Raw genomic sequence first — 22,742 nt, 5'->3', positions numbered from 1 at the left:
CAAGCAAGATTCTGTTGAAGATTATCCGAAAATACTGGAACAGCACATCAACAGAGAACTGCCTGAAGTGCAGGATGGGTTTAGAAGAGATTGTGGCACTAGGGATATTATAGCAAATGTCAGATGGATCTTGGCTGAAAGTAGAGATTACCAGAGGAATATATCTATCTGTGTTTCATTGACTATGCAAAGGCATTTGACTTTGTAGATCACAATAAACTGTGGCTGACTCTGAGAAGAATGGAAATCCCAGAACACTTGATTGTGCTTATGCAAAACCTATACTTGGATCAGTAGGCAGTTGTCAGAACAGAGCAAGGAAATACTGTATGGTTCAAAATTGGGAAGAGTATGCGCCAAGGATGTCTCCTATCTCCATATCTTTTCAATTTATATATGGAACAAATTATCCAGGAAGCTGGGCTGTATGAGGAGAAATATGGGATTGGAGGTAGACTCATCAACAATCTGCGTTATGCAGATGGCACAATCCTTCTTGATGAAACTGAGGAGGACCTGAAACGCTTGCTGCAGAAGGTTAAGGACTGCAGCCTTCAATATGGATTGAAGTTCAACATCAAGAAAACAATGATTCTCACCACTGGGCCGACTGGCAGCATCATGATAGATGGTGAAGAGATTGAGATTGTCAACAGCCTCAGTTTGCTTGACTACAATCAACACTCTTGGTACCAGCAGCCAGGAAATTAGAGAAGAATTGCATTGGGAAAGTCTACTGTCAGACACAGCTCCAAAGTACTGAAGACCAACAGTGTCAGTCTGGAGACTAAAGGATGCCTGATACACGCCATGATTTTTGCAATTACTTAGTATGCATCAGAAAACTGGACAATGACTAGGAATGGTAGAAGGAGAACTGATGCCTTTGAGTGTTGGTCCTAGAGAAGAGTATTGAATATACCATGTAATGCTAGGAGAAAAAACATTTTTTTTTCCTGGAGAGAGTGAAGCCAGGATGATTCTGGAGGCAAGGATTCAGTTCTTTTTTTAACTGAAATTTTAATGAAAGATTATAGAGAATTTGTATTTCCATTCATTCATTGTTGCACTTTTTCCTCCCTGCCCACCCTCCTGCCACAGTTTGCTCTGCTCTTTGAGAAGAAAAATAAATTCTTTCACTGTTATACAATCTCCACTCCTCCAGTCCACTTGACTATTCAGCTCTTATACTTGATTCTTGCCATGCACGTAATACCTATTCATACGTCCCTTTTAACAATTCTCTCCCTCATCTGTTTGTAAGCAGTGTACATTATTTATACCCTTTTTCCTTAGTTTCCCCCAAACCTGATGTCAGTCCTGTTTAATAACAGTGACATTATGCAGTATTTGTCCTTTTGTGATTGAGATATTTCACTCCACATAATGTCCTGCAGGATCACCCATTTTGCATAATATTTCATGAGTTCCTTGTTTTTCAATGCTATGTAGTGTTCCATTGTGTGACTATACCACAGTTTCTCTACACATTCATTTCTTGATGGGCACTTGGGTTGTTTCCAACACTTTGCTATTGTGAACAAAGCAGCAGTAAACTTAGGTATGCACTGATTTTTTAATCTTCTTAGAATCAAATGTCACCTTTTGTTCTCCTAGCAGTCCATGGAATATTCTGTACTTTATTTTGACACATAACTTACAGGTATTAATTTTTCTTAGAATCAAATGTCTTTTTAAATTTTTTTAATTCCTCTTAGAATCAAATGTCAACCTTAGTAATTAATGAGCTGAAATACACTTGTGCTGTCCATTTTAATCAGTCACATGATCTACAATGCCAAAAAGTGAAAATGAAGAGGAAGCGTGTAGCATTCATCATCAAAAAGAACAATTCAAGCTCTATCCTAAAGTACAAGTTCATCAGTGATACATATGTTACACTGGGAAAGTCTACTGTCAAGGACCTCTCCAAATTCCTAAAGAGCCAGAATAGCAGTTTAAAAACTCCAATGTGTTTGATTCAAGCCTTGGCATTTTCAATTGTTTGCTATGTCTCTAAAAATTGGACAATAAATAAGGAAGACAGAAGAGGAATTGATGCCTTTGAATTGTAGTTCTGGTAGTGTTGTTGTTATAAGCCATTGAGTCACCTGAGACTCATAGCGACTCTGTGTACAACCGTTTTGAACCTTGCCCTATCCTGAGCCAATCTCACTGACTCCAACACACCTAATCCCATTGTCCCAGTTACCATGCAAATCTATCTCATCTAGGGTCTTCCTCTCCTGCACTGTCCCTCCACCCTTCTAAGCATGGAGTCCTTCTCCAAGGATTGGTCCCTCCTGGCAACGTGTTCAAAGTATGTGAGGCAGAGCTTCAAGAGCTTAGCCTCTAAGGAGAAACTTGGATTCACCCTCTTGGTGACAGATCTATTTGTTTTCTTGGCAGTCCTTGGTATGTTCAAGATGCTTCTCCAGCACTACAACTCAAAAGCATCAATTTTTCTTCTATCACCCTTGTTATCCAGCTTTCTGATGCATAGCAAGTAATTGCAAAGACCATGGCATGGATCAGGCACATCTTAATCTCTAAACTGACATCATTGCTCCGTAGCGCTTTGGAGAGGTCCCTGAGAGCAGAATTCCCTAGTTCAATTTGTCTTTTAATTTTCTGGCTCCTGGTGTGAAGAGTATTGCTTGTGAAGCTGAGCAAGCTGAAATTGCTAACAACCTCAATATCTTCTCCATCTATTATGGTAGTATCAATTGGCCCAATGATGAGAATCTTTGTCTTCTTGATATTGACCTTCCATCCATATTGAAGAGTATAGTCCTTGACCTTCTGCAACAAACACTTCAGATCCTCTTCAGTTTTGGCAAGCAAAGTTGTGTCATCGGCATAACACAAGTTGTTGATGAGTCTTTTTCCAATCCTGATGCCACATTCCTTCTCATAAAGTCCAGTCTCTCAAATGATCTGTTCTACACATAGATTGAATAGGTATGGAGATAGGACACATCTCTGGCATATACCCTTCCCAAATTTGAACCATGCAGTGTTTCCTTGCTCTGCTCAGAAGACTGCATCCTGGTCCAAGTATAGGTTTCACATAAGCACAATCAAGAACTAAAAGTACAAACAATCTGTTTTGAAGGAAGTGTAACTATGTTTCTCCTTAAAATAAGGATGGTAAAATTTTGTCTTACTCTGGGAATATTTTTAAGCTCAATCAGTCTTTGAGGAGAAACATCATACTGGGAAAGGTAGAGGGTTTGTGAAAGAGAGGAAGACCCTTAATTAGATGGATCAACACAGGGACTCTCACAATGCCACAATGTGCTTGAGCCTGACAGAGATCATAAAGATGTTGCAGGGTTTGCACGGTTCATATCTGTTGTACACAGGAATGCTATGAGTTGTAGACCACTGGATGGAACCTAACAACAACCATTTCTATGAGAAGGCGGGGGAAAGGATAATAGAGGAATAAAAAGGATAATACAGGAATTAATGGCTTACCATTGGGGTGTCAGAGAATAGTCACTATCCATGGACTACTAAAAGAACAGGAATGTCTTCAGAAAAGTGTAGAGATAGTGTTCCTTAAAGGCAAAGATGCTGAAGTTTTTCTCTCATAACTTGGATGTGTTGCTAGGAGATGTCCTTGGAAAGGGAAATCATGCTTGGAAATGTGGAAGGTCAATGAAAGAAAGGAAGACCGCCAACAAGATGAATTGACACAGTGACTGTGACAATGGGTTCAAATGTGTCAGAGATGATGAGAATTCCAGGAAATGACAAGATTCAGGACTCTTGTTCATAGCGTCACTATGAGTCATACTCAACTCAAAGACACCTAACAACAATAACAAACTACATAAAGTCAGGTATATAGTATGGATTCAAGAAATAGAATTTTAAAAAAGAAACCTCCTGAAAGGCTAACATATATAGGTCTTGGGTTTCTTTAAACTTCAACAGTGCTCTTAGTAGAATATTTTACTTATGTCTATATTCTTAATAGAAAGTTTATGACACTGAACAATTGATATATTGCTGTGCTGTGAGCAATAGTTTTTCTATCCAATGAACTAACTATACCATCATTTTCAAAAATGCCACCAAAGCATGTACTTTTTCTCAAAAGTGACTTCTCTTTGAGGTCATTGAGTAATGTTGCAGTTCTAATGATTTCTCCTGTCAATTAACTATTTTAGGTATTCTAAAAGAACATATTATAGTTTCAAATATTCAAGATAGAGATTATGCATTTACTTATAATATAATGAACCAAATAATCTGTTGAATCATACCATTCTGAAATGATAATTATACATGCTAATATATGGATTCTCCAGAATTTATCCAATTTACTTGAGTTCAGTCCTACAATATCAGATATTATTATTACTCAGCATTTACACAGTTCCTTTATAATTTTAAAAATATTTCATATTAGTTTAATGAAATTCCCCAAAGATTTTCTTTTCACTGCTGAAGTGTAAACAAAAATGGACTGATAAAAATTTGCAGCTACCACATTGATGTCACCAGAAAAATATGATTAGTACCTATGATTTATTCTCTAATCTGCTGATGTTCTAATGAGCTAGTATTACATCACAAGAAGAACCCTAGCTATTACTCTCTAAACACACAAAAAGATCTCATTGCTTATGAGGCCAAGCCAACTCCTAAGTGATTTTCCATTGAGTTTTCAAAGATACAAATTGCACTAAGGAGACTGTCCATCTTTTGCCCATCAGAGCTGCTGGTGGATTTGAACAGGCCAAGAGACACAGTCTTTGATTTATCAGTGAAACTCCCTATGGACAATGTTGCCAAACTTCTCCATTCAGTATTAAAGTTCTTAATTTAAAAAAGAATAAAAGCCAATCTCAGTGGTTTAGGGACTAGGGATAAAAATATAGGAAAATTACAGGCAAGGGCCAGAGAGCAGGAAGGAGATAAAATTGGTGGTAGATGAATTGTCATCCATCACTACAAGGGAGAATTCTTTAAAAGGAAGGCCACTGTCTTCCCTCATCAAGGTTTCCTCAGACCCCATAGGTAGAGGAGACACTGCTGGGTCTTCATTTGGGGAGCAGCAGGAGAAGAGAGAAACTCCTTCGCCAACGAACCTCCTCCTGGTAACTGTAAAAATATATATTTGCGTCACCAGACGAATTACGAAATTATCCCTAAAATAACTAAATTCATTCAAACGGGGTGGGGGGGGAGTTTCTAATGGAAAACCAGGTGGAGAGGATTAGTAGCATATCAAATTTGATTTGACATTCTTACATTTTTACAGGTAGGGTTTTTTTGGGTTTTTTTTCTTAAATTTTTTTATTTTTATTAAATTTTATTAGTTTTAATGAACATTTACAGAGATTTGGGGTTTTCATTCATTCATTGTTGCACTGTTTTCTCCACCCTCCTCCCCAGTTCATTCTTCTTTCCCCCGTCCCGAATGTCTGTTTTAATTGTCCAATTGCCACAGTGCTTGTCAAAGCCAGTTCTGATTAATCTCCTTTGTCAGTGTGTCCTTTGCCATTCCCTATCACTCCTCCCTGAGAGAGACTTCACCCTGATTCATAAGGAAAAGGGGATGGCGTATTCTCTTAGCTACTTCCTGCTGAAAAAGGACGCTGTGGGTTTCAGGGTGAATGTCTTCTCTCACTACTCCAAAGGGCCCCCTTGGCAGTAGGAAACACATAGACTATTATGGAGATTGATTTTGGAATTTAGATTCACTGTTATCAATTGTGCTTAGCTGTACATGTTCATATCCTTGAAGATGTATCATGGAAGTGTTGCAGCCTAGAAGATACAAATTTAACTAACAAGTTAAAAGTGCATGAGTCAAAAATTGAAAAGCAATAATATTCTGAGTAGAGGTTCTAATAGTGGCGCAAATCAAGTTACAGAGGTAAGGTGGTTCCATTGCCATCCTTACTCTAACTTAATTCTTTTTTTTTAAAATTTAAATTTGTTATTAATTTCAGTGAAAATTTACAGAGGCTTTGGATTTCCATTCATTCATTGTTGTAGATTTGTCCCCTCCCAAGGCTCCCCCACAACAGACATTATTACCCTCTTGGAAAAGTAAAAGAAAAGATTCTTTCATTATTTTACAAACCCTCCCCCAGGTCCACTCCACCATGCAGCCATCGCTCTAGACTCCTGTCATGACAGAAATACCTAATCACATATCTCTTTTAAGCAGTTTTCTCCCTTCTCTGTTTCAGAGCAGCATACATTATTGAACCCATCTTACCCAGTCTCTCCCCAACGCCAAGGACAGTCCCATTCTACAACAGTGGCACCATGTAATATTTGTCCCTTTGTGACTGGGACATTTCACTCAGCATAATGTTCTCCAGAGTCAATCATTTTGAGTAATATTGCATGAGTTCAAGGTACATAGTGGAGATTAGGAATTTTCTCAGATTTAGGAGTACTGATTTATTTTAGCAGTTTCACTTTTTAGCTGTGTGACTTTAGGCTAGTGGCTTAACTTCTCTGAACCTCTGATTCTCCACATTTAAAATAAAGTAGTTGGTTACTAAGTGATAACCAACAGTCCTTCTAGAGATAAAAATTCCCCAGTCTATGATAACAATAGTTCACAACTGATGATGTTTCACCTACAAATGTTTTCTACACACATTATCTAATCTGATTCATGTTCTATTTCTGAGGTACTATTATTCTGGTTATGCCCATTTTTACAGGACAGATTCAGAAATCGCAAAATGCCAGAGTTGGCACTGAATAGATGTTCCCAAGAGGAAAATATCCCTTCAGTAAGAGAGGCAGCTGATGCTAACAAGGGTAAGTAACAGCAGATAATTTCGGCTGTGAGCTCTTATTTGGAGGTAAAACAGGATTTCTGGATGCTGCATGGGGGCAATGATAATCCACAATGTGGAATGTTATCTGATGATGTATTTAAAAAAAAAACTTAATAAAAAGAAAATTAAAAAAAGATACAATAATTGTTACTGCACTACACCCTAATGAATTATTGTGTTCAAGGTTCCTACAAAAAAAAAGTAATATTATACTCGGCTTATGTTTTAATTGATTTATTAATATTTTATCACAGGAATGTAATTTAAGCTCCTCATGATTTAGATCTCATAAACCTTTAGCATTTTGCAAATTCAAATTCCAATTTAAAGCCAGGGTGAGCAATTAACTTTTCTATCATCTTGTCCGGGGAGAAGGTTCGTGTTTAATTTGAGACAAAGTGACAGAAATATATATACACTGTATGTATTACTCCAATTTAATTTATGAGTCAGCACCATCCACCTTCAAAATGTAGATTTAATAGAAGGGGAGGAAAAAAAGGCCATGCTGTCATTATAGGGCTATGATATCTGCTCTGAATTTCTTTTATATAAATATGAAAAAAGGAAAGAAAGAATCTAATTTGTTAAGATATTAGCCTACATTGATTGTAGGCCTATTTCCAATTCTTTTGTTTTCAACTCCATTTAATAATTCTTTTCTCAAACAGCACACAATCTCAACACAAGCTTCTACGTCAATTTCAAATGCCGCTTGCTCTCCCCTCTGAGCGCCATGCCATTCCTTTTACATCCCAAATTTAAACAACAGACATATACAACAGTGAACACTGCCTTAAGGTTATTTCTTTTTCCCCTTTCTATTTTTTTCCCCAGTACCTCTTTTATGCACACAGTACCTATATCAAACAAACAAAACCAAAGAAAGGAAAGCAAAACAACTCCCCACAACTTTATCTTTCCATCTACCTGGTATATACATGGCAAGCTAAAAGAGTGCATTTTACAGGGACCCTTTACAAAATATTTAAGGGGAGGACATGCCACGGAGGAATGAGGGGAAGCTGTAGAAGCTAGGCAGGGGCCTGAAAGGAGGCACTTCCCCTTGGTGGTTATTAACCACTGGAAGGGGGCTAAGAGAAAGGTTAAGGAATTCTTTTTAGCTCTGTTATCCTATAATTCACCAAAGGTGCACAATGCTCTATGCTGATGAGATGAGTTACATGACATCTCCTCCCTGGTTCAATCAAAGGGAAGCAATTTACATCTCAAACCATTTCTCTCATCAGTGGGACATAAAAACTGCAGAAAAGAGACACAGCAAATGTGCTTATTTATACCGCCTCAACTCAGTTATCACTATTCTTTATTATTTCCCTTCACTCCCTCCTCCTCTGGAGGGTGGCCATTTTGAATAGGATGTTTTAAATTCTAAAGTGGGGGTGGGGGGGGAAGACAGAACTAAGAACAATTCCAGCCCAAAATTAACTAAAGGCTTCTTGTGATTCTGACAATCACTGGCCCTTGTGGTGCTAGGCCAATGCCTTTGTTCATTTAAAAATCAAATCGGTTTCCCCTTTGCAGGCCACAAGAAGACAGTTAATGGAAAACTCTGGAAGGCTGCCTAACAATTTTTTATTCACTTTCCAGGCATACAATGCTGTGCTACAGAAGAGAATGAAGTGCATTTGTCAAAGGCAGGCTAGGTTGAATTAGTGTGAGGTCTTCATTCATAAAACACGCTTATTTCACTAATAGTCTCTATTAATCTCAGCTTAATTATGTCAGACATTTTGCACTAGCACACGACAGTAAAATGGTAAAAAAAATTAAAATGCATTTACTGCACCTGCTTTAAATGCAGTCCTATAGCTAGAAACTATTTCAGGGAAGGGGGTGGGAGCTCCCACAGACATGGCTTTTAGGCAGAATATGGGATAACGGCAGAGGGGCTTAAATACATGAGGTAAAAATGGTAATCATATTCATCAAGTACACAAAGAAGTAAAAACAAGAAGCTCCGGATAATTCTTTTTAGTGGACTCACTAAAATAACAATAACAGCTTGATGAAGAGAACATGATTGTCAAAAGCTTGTCCATTTTACATTTTCTCTTTACATAGTGCAATAAAAAGGGAGCACCTGCAGTTTCTACTTGTGTTGTATGAGAGGGGTTGTTTTTTCTCTCTCTGATGTTAAAAGAAATCATGGGACATCATATTTACTTGAGGAGGTACCAGTCCAATCTCAAGTGCCTATTCCCTTCCATAAACATAAATTTGAGCCCTCCAGGAATACCTAGGCAGTACAGAGAGGCTTTGCAGCCTTCAAAGAACAATCTTTGCTTCACACCCTTTTTTTCATTCATACACATCAGCACTTTATCATTTTGGTCACTCAGGTAAAACAGCTTCTCTGTCATGAATCTTTTAGACAAACTACACTAAAATGTCTTCCAATTTCTATTACTTGGTAGCATCGGCTTTACTGATGGACATAACCCACAGCTTTCCCACTGTTGTGGTGTCCTAATATTTATCTTAAAAAGTACTATTAACTACACATCACGGGCATTTGAAGTGCCTAAGAAAACCATAAACTTAATTACATTGGAGGGCTGGTGTGATCTCACATGAAATTTGAGATATCATTATTAAAAATAGAAATTGCATTCACTTAATGCCTCTTACAGTAAACCAGCTAGCTTTAAACTTTCAAGGTTGTATAATGAGACAAAAACAGTAGTTTTTTTAAGATAAGAGGAAGTGCCTAAGAAAATTTAACAGAACATTTCACATGCCAAGAGAAATATTCTATCACCCCCTCTCCTTCCCTTTTCCCTCCACATTACTTTTCCATTTATGTTTTTTCTTCTCTCTCTCTCTCTCCCCCATATCTCCATCTCTCTCTCCCTCTCTCTCTCCCCCCTCCCCATCTCTCCATCTTTCTCTCTCTATCTCTCTGTCCTCCCTCTCCCTCTCTCCTTCTTTTTCTCCTTCTTCCTTCCTAATTTTCAGAAGGAGGTGATAAATTTTGAGTAAGCAAATTGTTTTACAATCCTTATGCTTTTATTTTGCAAAGTGCTAATTTAAGAGCGGGATATTTTGGTGACTTCTTATATTCCATTTTCCCTTAGGAAAAAAAATTATACATTTAGTAATCAAACTATTTCTATATATTCCTGTAAAACCCCCCAATGTTCTACACAGCATATTGTGACTGCCATAAGAAAGGCAGCCTTTCAATAGCTAGTAAATAACTATATTTTTCTATTACTTTTTCAAAGGCACAAAGAAAATGGCAGTGGGGTATATGTACATAAAAAGCAAAGGTTTAAATTTTACTTTACAAGTGCAGTGTCACTAATAGACACCATCCTTTATCTGTTCTATATCTAGATTCAAGTCTAAGTCTTAAACAAGCTTTTACAGATAAAATAGGGTAAAAAACACTAACCCATCTTTTAAGTTTCAAAGAAGGATACTAGAGTAGTTCTATTTCTGCAGGTATGTATTCCTATGAATGTATGCTACCCAAAATTCTGAATTTACAAAGTTAGGATTATAATATGTGTGTTAAGATTATTTCTAACAGATCGCCAATGAGACAGACATCCTAAATACGTTTTAAAAGATGTATTCTACTTTTTTAATCTTCATACATCATTTCAAGAAAGATTGCATAATATAAGAAATGTAATATTACCAGAACAATCAAAAGATTTCCATAGGCAGAATCATAACAGGCGACATCTCTCATGCTTAGTGCATTAAATGCTGTCGGCTGAATACACAGGTAGGAGGCACCTACAAGGTGATTGTGAGGGCAGATGATTTCTAAGTGCAGGAAGACTAAGAATGAAGCCATTGTACTTTCATCTTTCTTCGTGCCCTCTCAGTCACCCCACTGCTCTTGCTTGTGTGCTTTAACTGTCTTTTGTCTCAAAGCACTTTTTGAGGAGTAAACTTTAGATCTTACCAGAATAGAGCTGGTCACTGCTTCATGTACTGAAGCATATACTATAACTAGAATTCTACCACCCATCTGTCAGTTTGTAAGACTGTGTGGTGGTTTGTGTGTGTTGCTATAATGCTGGAAGCTCTGCTAACAGTATTTCAAATACCAGGAGGGTCACCCATGGTGGAATACTTTACAGAAGAACTTCCATATTAAGAGGGATCGAGGAAAAGGTCCAGAGAGATACAAAAATGGTTGTTGTTGTTGTTGTTACATGCCGTCGAGTCGCTTGCGACTCATAGTGACCCTATGTACAGCATCCCTAAACTCTGCAATGTCCTGTACCAATCGCACTGTCTCTGACACACCCATCCCAATTACCCCAATCACTGAATCAATCTACCTCATAGGGGGCCTTCCCCTTCTGCACTGTCCCTCCACCCTACCAAGCATGATGTCCTTCTCCAAGGACCTGTCCCTCCTTGCAACATGTCCAAAGTATGTTAGACGGAGCCTCAAAATCCTTGCCTCCAAGGAGCAGCCCAGTTTGACCCTTTCCGGGATGAATGTGTTTGTTTTCCTAGCAATCCATGGAACCCTCAATACTCTTCTCCAGCACCAAACTTCAAAGGCATCAATTCTCCTTCTATCCTTCTTAGTCATTGTCCAACTCTCTGATGCATAACAAGTGATAGCAAAGACCATAGCCTGTATGAGATGCACCTTAGTCTCCAAAGAGACACCATTGCTCTTCAGTACTTTGGAGAGGTCCCTAACAGCAGAATTTCCTATGGCAATATGTCTTCTAATTTTCTGGCTGCTGGTGCCGAGAGTGTTGACTGTGGAGCAAAGCAAATTGAAGCTGTGAACAATCTCAGTCTCTTCACCATCTATACTGATGCTGCCAATTGGCCCAGTGGTGAGAATCTTTGTCTTCTTGACATTGAGCCTCAATCCATATTGAAGGCGGCAGTCCTTGAGACTCTGCAGCAAGTGCTTCAGGTCCTCCTCAGTTTCAGCAAGCAGGGTTGTATCATCTGCATATCGCAGACTGTTAATAGATGTTCCACCAATCTTGACCCCACATATCTCCTCATAGAGCCCAGCCTCCCAGATAATCTATTCTGCATACAGGTTGAAAAGGTATGGAGAGAGAACACATCCCTGGCTTATGCCCTTCCCAATTTTGAACCATGCAGTGTTTCCTTGCTCTGTTCTGATGACTGTCTCTTGGTCCAAGTATAGGTTTCTCATTAGCACTATCAAGTGTTCTGGGATTCCCATTCTTCTCAGAGTCAGCCACAGTTCGTTATGATCCACACAGTCAAATGCCTTTGCATAGTCAATGAAACACAGATAGACATTCCTCTGGTATTCCCTGCTTTCAGCTAAGATCCATTTAACATTTAGCTACAATATCCCTAGTACCACGACCCCTTCCAAACCCAGCCTGGACTACAAAAATTACACAATGAAAATTTTATGGATCACAAGAGAATACATTTCAATAAAGGGCTAGAAGATGAATGTACTAGCTCAAAGACACCCAAAATACACAATGATTGTAACAACACAGAACCTGGAAAAACTTGCTGTATTGTACAAGGGATCACCATGAGTCAGCATCAACTCCATGGCAAGTAACGATATAACACCTCAGCTTTATTAAAAAAGTATCCTGAAATCCTTTAAGTTTAGACTAGCTGTAACTTTTAAGTTTGCCTTAATGTTCTCCAGCACCACAGATTATACAAGGAAAGTAATTGTACACTACACAGGCCAGTCATACAAGTTTCTTTTTTTATTGCCTAATTTCATAAAATGTTTCTTCTTAGAATACAACCAGCAAATTTACCCCTCAGGGCTTGTTATGGCTCCAACTCTTGCCCCCATAAAAGACACACACTTGATTTACACAGTTCTCTGATGATTCCACCGCAAGTTATTTTTTACATTAAATTGGATTTTTTTAAAAAAAAATCATTATTATTGCTTTTCATTACACATATGTCTATAAATAAGGAGCTTACATGGTCTAGTGGCAAGAAGCTGTGCTGAAATCCCAAAGGCATAGGGTTTGAGGCCACTACTTGCTCTGCGGGAGAAGAATGGGCAATCTCCTCCCATGCGATTAATTGCCTCTGAAAACCTGCTGGAGGGGGAGCTCTGGGTCAGTTCCGACTCTGCGGTATACAACAACAACAACATTTTTATAAATATGATCTTTATTTGCTTTTAGGGATGGAGTCATTTCATAAAAACTTGTAAGTGTAGGTTTTTTCCTATTAGTTTATAAAATTTGAATATATTGTTTTCAAGAACAAATTCTTTCCATTTCCCTCACATATTCTAAAAATGTGCAATACTGATATTCTATCAGTTCCATCTACTTGTAGGAGGATCATCTGGAATATCTCTGAGAACGGGGATGGCATTTCTAGTTTTACTAAAGGTTGCCTGTATATTTTTCTTTTTTTCTTCATTTATTTCGTGGTAGTATCTGTTTTCAAATCTTCCCACTAATATTAGCAAGTGTCCGCATTTGTTTCATGTTTTCAAGCAAATGAAGCCCTCAGTTTACTGTAGACAAATCCCTCCAAAACTCCAACAGATGCTTTCTCTGTAAAATTTTGAACACCTTTTCTTCCTCATCTTTTTTTCTTCTTTGATAATTTTTTCCTCTTTAAAACCTATCAAATCCTGATTTGTTAATTCTTCCTCTTTGTGAGCTCTGACATGTTGAAAGTAAGTTCTAAGTTCAGTGTTCTGGACATATTTTTCCACCTATAATTTCCATCGTATTATCTTTGGGGCATGTACACATAACTTTGCATGGTTTTTTTTTCTATGTCCCTCACATACACACTCCTATAACTCTGTCTAGGAACATGTATTGTTTCTGATACACTGATAGTCATAATTGTGATGCACCATAACTGGAATACTTTGTAAGTAAATTTTTTTGCATTGAATATTTTGTATTGAAATCCTAACCATGTGAGATAGGAATAGAAGCCTCTCCTGAGGCTTATTATGTTAATGAAGACACACCAGATAGGTAGGGTCCTCCACTTAATGCTTTCTGAATGGTCTCTTAAAAAGAAAGAAAATAGAGGGTCTCACACATACACAAAGTTAAGACACAATGTCAGAATGTAGCTTCAAGCCAAAGAACACTGACAACTCCTAGGGCCACAGTAGGTGACTGAAACCAGGAATGACCTTTCTCTAGAACTGGACAAGGGGAATGAATACTTTGCTAATAACCTGAGCTTGGACTTCTAGCCTTCAATGATGAGGTAATAAATTCTGATCTTTAAAGCTTTCCATATGCAATGTCTTTTTTTAAGGCAGGGCCTTAGGGCAAGCTGGTCTAAATTCATAGAAGTTTTTCTCTAGAGTTTAGGACGTTCATTATCTTACTTTATTCTACTCCTTACTGAAATGGCCTCTCTTAGGGAAACCTACAAAGACTACTGTACCCATATTATATGCCATTTTCACCTATTCCTATCCTATTTTGATTCCTCTTTCATAAAATGATTCCTTATTATCTTCTTAGTCTGTGCGGTCCGACTTATTTTTATTTGTCATGGTTTCACTAATGTCTTGGCGTTTTTACTCTATACCTCCATCCAGAACCCCATACTGCTGTCCCATCAAGAGCTTCAGCTAAGGTCACAGAAGGCTGTCTTCTGCCATGATATTTATATGTCTGACTATCTTTATGGTATTCTGTTAGAATACAACATCTACCTATCAGTCTTTGTATAGTGGGAATGATTTGCATATTGTTAATTATTTCAAAGTTAGGATATCCATATTTTTACTTATTAATCTGTCAGTTTGTTGAACTGGGAAATAAGCTGCAAATTGCTTCTTACTTTATAGCTAGGGTATCTATATTCTTGCTTGTCTATCATTTTTGTAATTAGTATAACACCCGTCTGTTTGTTATACTAAGTAACTTGTGAGTGCTGTAAAAGCTGTGATACCAGTGTGTTAAGTGACAGAGAGGTCACTCATGGTGGACAAGTTTTAGTTTAGCTCCCAGATTAAGATAGACTAGGAAGAAGAATTGGCTATTCAGTTCTTAAATAGCAAGCATCTGAGAAACCTATGAACAATAGATGGTAACAGACAGAATATTAGAATTAGAGTCTAGATTTGAAGCTGAGAAGAAACAGCTACAAACTTTTTTTTTATATTGAAACATGAATGTTGGAAAAGTATAAATTGGGAAAAATGAAATAATATGTCTGAACATCAACATTCTAGGCATTACTGAGATAAAATGGACTGGATTTGATCACTTTGAATTAGACAATCACATGACATGCTATGCTGGGAATGAAAAATAGAAGAAGAATGGTGTTACATTCACAGTTAAAAAGCTAATTTAAAAGTTTATCCTGAAGAAGCGTTGTGAGTGATGGGATATTATCCATACATATACAAAAAAACCCTGTTAATATGACTGTTATTCAAATATATTAATAACAGCTAAAGTCAAAGCCACTTCCAAAATGGCTTGCCTCCGGAAACTCTATGTACGAACAGTGCTCAGGCTGTTCGTTCATAAGGTCACTATGAGTCGTCTACGACTCGATGGCATTAAACAACAATAACAATGACGATGACCAAGAGAGAGCTTCGTTGGCCTAGTGGAAGGAAGCTGTGCTACCAAGCCGAAGGTGGGTGATGGTCATCTGTGGCCCTCGGCCAGGTTCAAATTTTCTTCCTGTCAAACATTCTTCTAGGTGGTATAGCACTGGTCTGCGCATTGCTGTATAGAGGTAATTCATGGTTGCTGTGATGCTGAAGCCTGTGACAGTGATGTGCCAGTTGTGGTAATGGGCACCCATGGTGGACAGTGTTGGCTGGAGCTTCCCGACTAAATCAAGCCTGGAAGCAGGAGCGGCATCCACTTCCAAAATGGCTTGCCTCCGGAACTCTATGTACGAACAGTGCTCAGGCTGTTTGTTCATAGGGTCGCTATGAGTTGTCTACGACTCGACGGCATTAAACAACAACAACAAAGCCAAAGAGGAAAAAACTGAAGATTTTTTACGGAATTTTGCAGGTTAACATTAGCCCACATGCAGTCAAGATGCATTAGTGATAACTGGTAACTAGAATGCAAAAGTTGGATAACAATGAATAAAGAATGGTAGTTGGAAAGTACAGATTTGGTGAAAGAAATGAAGCTGGAGAAGAATTATTGAACTTTACATGCTGAGTGACTCATTCATCATAAATACGTTTTTTTAAAATATTATTTTACTATTTTTTGTGTTTGTACCATCAAATTGGATCTGACTGGTACAGGAGGAGATTGTCCCTCCTTCTCCAGCAGAGTATCTGGTGGATTCGAATTGCGTACCTCTGGTATTGCAGTGCAACTTCTTGCCACTAATTCACCAGAGCTCCCTTCATAAATACCTTTTTAAAAAATAAAAATGGTGACTTTACACATGTACATTACCAGACGGGATACAAAGGAATCAGATTGACTACATCTGTGAAAGAAATTGTTGGGGAAGTTCTGTATCAGCAGTCAAAACCAGGCCAGGCACTTACTGTGGAACAAACCATACATTACACACATGCAAGTTCAAATTGAAGCTGAAGTAAAATTAAAACAAGTACAAGAACCAAAATAGGATCTTGAGTCCATTTCATCGGAATGTAAAAATCACCTTAAGATTAGGTTTGACAACCACTATGGAAGGCAGAATGGCACTTACTCAAAAAGTTGGACGTTGAAATACCATTTAATCCAGCAACTGCACTGCAGGCACATTCCCTAAAGAAACCAGAGCTGCAACCCAAACAGATATATGTACACCCATGTTTATTGCTGCACTGTTCACAAAGAGATGGAAGCAACCCAAATGCCAATCAACAAATGAATGTATTGAGAAGCTGTGGTACATTCACACCATGGAATACTAAGTAGCACTGAAAAATAAGGAACTCATAAAATATTATACAAAATAGGTCACCCTGGAGGACATTGTGTTGAGTGAAAGATCTCAATAACAAAAGGACAAAAAAATGCCTAAAACAGCATGGGGGCTTGGGGGAAACTAAAAAGGGACACATAACGTATATTTCATTGAAATAGATGAGTCATAGATCTGTTTAAAAGCAATATATGATTGGGCATTCTTTGCATGACAACAGTCCAGAATAGCAAGTGCACAGCAAAGTGGACTGTGGGTATGGGAGGAAGGAGGAAATTGTGTAGCAATGGATGATTTTTTTAAAGAGAAAAATGGATTGAGAAGGGGTAGGGAGGAAAATGTGCAACAACACATGAACGGAAATCCAAATTTTCTGTAAACTTTGGTTGAAATCATAATAAAAATGATATATTTAAAAAGTTCAGGTTTGAGGCATTAAACATCAATAATGGAAGACCAGATGAGTTGGGTAACTACAGGAAAAGAGGAGAAAGAAAAAAAAAAAGAATATTGGAAAAGACAATGAAAATTGCAATAAAGTTCTGAGAAGCCAAAACAAAGCAATGAGATGTTGAAGTAAAAGGGATGAACAAACAATTTCAAAGGGCAGCTCAAGAAAGAAAGCAAAGTTTTAGAACAGAATGTGTAGGGACGTAGAATTGTAGGAAAAAAGGGAAGAACTTGCTTTGCAGTTTTCAACCTGAGAGAACTGAAAAACAAATCCAAGCCTCAAGTTGCAATACTTGATGTGCTGTAGGAAAAATCTTGAATAATCCATGAAGCAGCAAAAGAAGATGGAGGTAATACATTCAATCACTGTACCAAAAAGAATAGGCTGAGGTTAAACTATTTTAAGAAGTACTATATGATAAAGAGCCAGTGGTAATTAAGGAAGAAGTCCAAGCCACACTAAAGGCAGTGGCAAAAATAAAGCCCCAGGATTTGATGGGATACCAATTGATGTGTTTCAAATGACAGATGCAGACCCGAATGTGCTAAACAGTCTATGCTAGGAAATTTGGAGTACAGTTGCTTGGATGACTGACTGGAGAAAGGTGATCTAACAGATTATGGACATTATTTAACAATATCATTCATTTCACACACAAGCAAAATACTGCTGAAGATCATTCAGTTGTATAGTAAGTTTTGAGATCAGAGAGTGCTGTGTTTTCCACTTCATCCTTGTTTTACAGAAGTGCTTTGCTTATTCAAGCTCTATTGCCTCTACAAATAAACTTGAAAATTGCCTTTTTTATCTCTTTGAAAAATGAAATTGGCATCTGTATTGGGATTGCATTAAACATGTGGATTGTTCTTGGTAGGATTGCCATTTTCACAATATTGAATAGGGAAACTGTAGTTGGCTATGTTATTGTATGTTATTGCTTTCTTATTTTCCATCCCTGTCTTCTCTTTGTTACTGTAGAGGAATCCCACTGACTTTTGGATATTGACCTTGTCTCCTGCCACTGTACTTAAATTGTTCTATTAGCTCCTACAGTTCTTTGGGGTTTTTTTTGTTTTGTTGTTTGTTTGTTTGCTTTCTTAGTCCTTTTTCAGTGTACATGATCATATCATCTGCATATAGTGACAATTTCACCATCTCTTTGCCCATCTGGATGTCTCTTATATCCTTTTCTTGTCATATTTTCCTAGAAAGCACTTCCAGTAAAATACTAAATAGGAGTGGTGACCACGGGCATCCTTTTCTGGTCCCTGTTTGCAAGGAGAACGCTTTTAGTCTATGTTGAGAATGAAAACTGGCTCTTGGTTTTGCATATATACTTTTCATTAAGTTGATAAAATTCCCTTCTATTCCTATTTTGTTGACTGTTTTAATCAGGAAGAGTGTTGCATTTTGTCAATTGGTTGGATTATGTGGTTCTTATTATTTGTTTTGTTAATGTGATGAATCACATTGATTGTTTTTCTTATGTTGAACCATCCTTGCATACCTGTTATGAATCCCACTTGATTATGATGAATTATTTTTTCAAATGTTGTTGGATTATATTGGTGAGGTAAGAATAACAACGGTGTCTTTGCTCTTGAGTTACTAGTATTAATCTTTATGTGCCTGAGAGGAGACATACTGTATATAATACAACTATGAGGCAAGATTTATACATAAGCCACTTTTTTGGTTTATTTTTTCATCTTGTCATCTTACTATGCAAATAGTTCACCAACTCAGTCTCTTTGTGAGCATTAAAATGGAAAAATATAGGTGCACTGATAACTACAAATGACACCTGGTGACCTAGTATGTTATATATTGAGCTTCATTGCTGATGTCAGATAGATCATTGTTGAAAGCAGAGAATACTAGAAAGATATTCCCTTGTGTTTCCTTGTGCAAAGGCATTTGAATGTATTCATTATGACAAAATAGGGATAATACTGAGAAGAATGGGAATCTCAGAACACTTAATTGTATTTATGCAAAACCTAAACATAGACCAAGAAGCAGTTGTTTGAACAGGACAAAAGAACTATGCATAGTTTAAGCAGGAAAGTTGTGTGTCAGGGTCATATTCTTTCTCCATACCTATTCAATCTGTATGCAGAGTGTATCATTGATGAAGTTTGCCTATATTAAGCATGTAGTATCAGATTGGAGGAAGACACGTCAACAACTAGCTTTATGCAGACAGCACAATCGTGCATACAGAAAGTGAAGACAGCTTGCAGCACTTACTGAAGAAGACTAAAGGCTACTGCCTTCAATAGGGTTATAACTCAAGCACAAACAAATCCTTACCACTGGGCCAATTAGGTAATATCATGACAGATGGAGGACATATTAAAGCTGCCAATAATTTCATTTTACTTAGCTCCACCATCAACATTTATGATAGCAACAGGCAAGAAATTAAGAAAACAATGGATTTGAACATATCTGAGATGATAAGGATGGAACAGGATAGGACAAAGTGTCCAACCTGTTGTTTACAGGGTTGCTATGAGTCATAATCACCCCAAAAGCACAGTAAAATAGCACTATGGGCTTCCAAACAAAAATTCTAAAGTACAAATTCACCAGTAACCCTGATAAAGAACCTTAGAAATCTGATAGAGAATCATCATTAGGTAAGAATCAGTTTTCAGGGTAGTGGGTGGATATGGTGGAGTTTGGATCAATTACAAGAAATACCTATAATGTGAAGTGGATCTCTGATAATTACTGTCACAACTTAGTCAATGTCTGATAAATTAATTTAGGCATTAGGTTGAGCCGGGAAAGATCTGAATTTGTCTTTTAATCATCTATATTGTTAATTTTTATCTGTCACAAATTAGAATTTAGGTACAATTAGTGAAAAGGAATAAAGTTATGTACAAACTTGTGGGATATGCAAAGCCTCATGAACTTTCTAATATACATGCTCTAATTAGAACAAAATCTACAAAGGCAGACAATGTTATCTGTAGCCCTGTCAGGTAGGACTATAACATACACTACCCTTTCTATAACATTTAAAAATTCTCAAAATCTAACTGATAAAAAATATCACTTCCTGAGGAGAATTATATCTAAATTTTGTCACTTTGATCATCTATTTCAGATGTTTATTTTTCCAAAAGAAATCTCAGTTTATTTTGCTTCACTTTTAGAACATGAACCTTTTACTAATACAAGTTTTTTTTTTTAAAAAATAGATTCTTCAAACATACAACAGAAGCTCTGCATTCGCAAGAGGTCTGAGCTGTTATACCATTTGCAAATTAGGATGATAAAAGATGAAATAAACAAACATTTGTTCAAATAAAAGCCATAGAAACCAAGAGAACTTAAATCAGATCTTTAACTGTTACCAACAATCCATATAAGATCCCTGGGTGATATGATACAAATTCTTCACTTTCTACTATTAACTAAATGTTGTATTTTTCAGAGGTGTTGCAGAAGAAAGGCCTGGTAATCTACTTCCATGACGTTAAAAACCAAAGACAAGCCTGTTACTGCAAGTCAATTTTGACTCCTCACAGTAGGGAAGAATGGTTCCTCAGGGTTTTCAATGGTTGTAATTTATGAAAGTAAATTGTCAAGCCTTGGACATATTAAAGCATCTATTTTTAAGTTGTTAGACCACTGTCATCAAGAAGGCAATGATACAGATACTAATTCACAGTGATTCTCTCTTTGGTTTCCAAGGTTGTATGCAAATCACTATGGGAAGAGACTGCCCATCTTTCTTCCATGGGAACAGCTGGTCAATTCAAACCACCAACCTTTCAGTTAACAGCCGGATACATTACACTTTACTTAGTGAGTGAGCTTACATAAGATTTCAGACAAGGAAATCTCTGTGGTTTGCAATTCAGCTATGAAACACATAGGCTCACACAAATAGTTGGAAGTGACTGAAGGGGCAATGAGTTTTTCAGTAAATGACTTTCATTTTACTTTTTCTCTAAAGGCAAAGCTGAAAAAGGTTGATTGACAAAGTGATTGTAAGAATGGACTCAAATATATCTGAGATGACGAGAATGGCCCAGGATAGGCAGAGTTCAGGTCTATTGTTCATAAAGTCTCTGAGTTGTAGTCAACTTGAAGGTATCTGACAACAACAGCAGCTCATAGAGGTTATGAGTCTGGTGCAGGATATAGCCAGGTTCAGAACTGTTGTTCATAAAGTTGTTATGAGTAGTAGCTGACTCAACAGAACCTAAGAACAATATAACAGCTCAATAAGAAAATAGTCTAAACATTTCTTAGAATGGAATAAATGAAAAAAATATTAAATTTATATTAACTTACTCGATTATCTAGAACATTGAACTAAAAACTAGATACAGGTGACAGATACAGGTGTTTCCACATGCTTGCTCTGTTTTCCTAAAACTAAAATATTAAATCTAAAACAACCATTATATTTATCATTATTCAATATCCCTTTCCTGTTTATATGGGTTCAGTTAATAAGAATGATACAACAGCCCCAGGCATTCAACCTCAAATCTGTCTGTACGTGTCCATTGACATTGTCTCTATCAAATTCAATCCAATAAAATTAAATGGAGTTAAAGCAGCCAGCCTATTCAAACTTCAGTATGTCCCATCTCTTATTGTATTGTACCTTTTAAAATTTCTTATTTACTTAGCCAAAGCAAAAGGTTTCCAAGACTCAATTACATTTCCCCTGCTTGCTTATTTCTTAAGTATGTTTCTTTGAATAATGCTGTTCATATCAATTGCGAAAAAAGAGGAAGCAATACGTGTAATTCCACAAATATAAAAAGGGTATAATAAAATAACTGCTTTCTTATAAGAGAGAGGACATTTTCATCTGATGCTCACCATAAAATTTTCACCTAATCCTAATAGTTTTGACACAATAATACCCACAGCCATCACCCAGTTTAAGAAGACTCCATATTGCACGATGCCGATGCGTAATGAGTAACTCAGGGAAGACGTTGGTAGAGTAGACATATTTCTAGCAATATCTTCAGGACTTCAATGAAGAATTAGAGAGTTAGTAATAGGGAGTTCTGCTGGCCTAGTGCCAAGGAGCTGTGCTGCAATTCCAAAGGCATGTGGTTTGAGGCCACCAGCTGTTCTGCGGGAGAAGGAAGGGCAATCTCTTCACATGTGATTAATTGCCTGTGCAAACCCACTGGTAGGTCAGCTATGTGTGACTCTACAGTACACAACAAAAACAATTAAAAGCTCTGAATAATAGTTGGGCAATTGGCTTATAGGTTACCCACCACGCTGTAGCAAGAGGGCAACACTACCCTTTTCCCCTTCATTTCCATAGTTCCTTCAATGTGCATGCAGATTTTATTTTCCTCCTTCAAAGCTATCCTTAATATTAATTTGTACCTGATTTCCTGAATACAAAAACATCTCATTTTGGAAAAAGAGTAATAATACACACACATACACGCGCACATATATATACACACACCTAGAAATAGAAATCTAAATGTAAATAATATAAACATGAATATGAATATGAATAGGAATAGAAATGTAAATATAAATGTAAGATTTAGATAGATAAAATATAATGGAGCATTTTTGCCCTG

Source organism: Elephantulus edwardii, unplaced genomic scaffold (assembly GCF_000299155.1).
Source record: "Elephantulus edwardii isolate Elephantulus edwardi_28Jun2011 unplaced genomic scaffold, EleEdw1.0 scaffold00032, whole genome shotgun sequence".
NCBI lineage: Eukaryota > Metazoa > Chordata > Mammalia > Macroscelidea > Macroscelididae > Elephantulus > Elephantulus edwardii.
The sequence above is the reverse complement of the archived record's forward strand: the minus strand, read 5'-3'. Positions refer to the sequence as shown.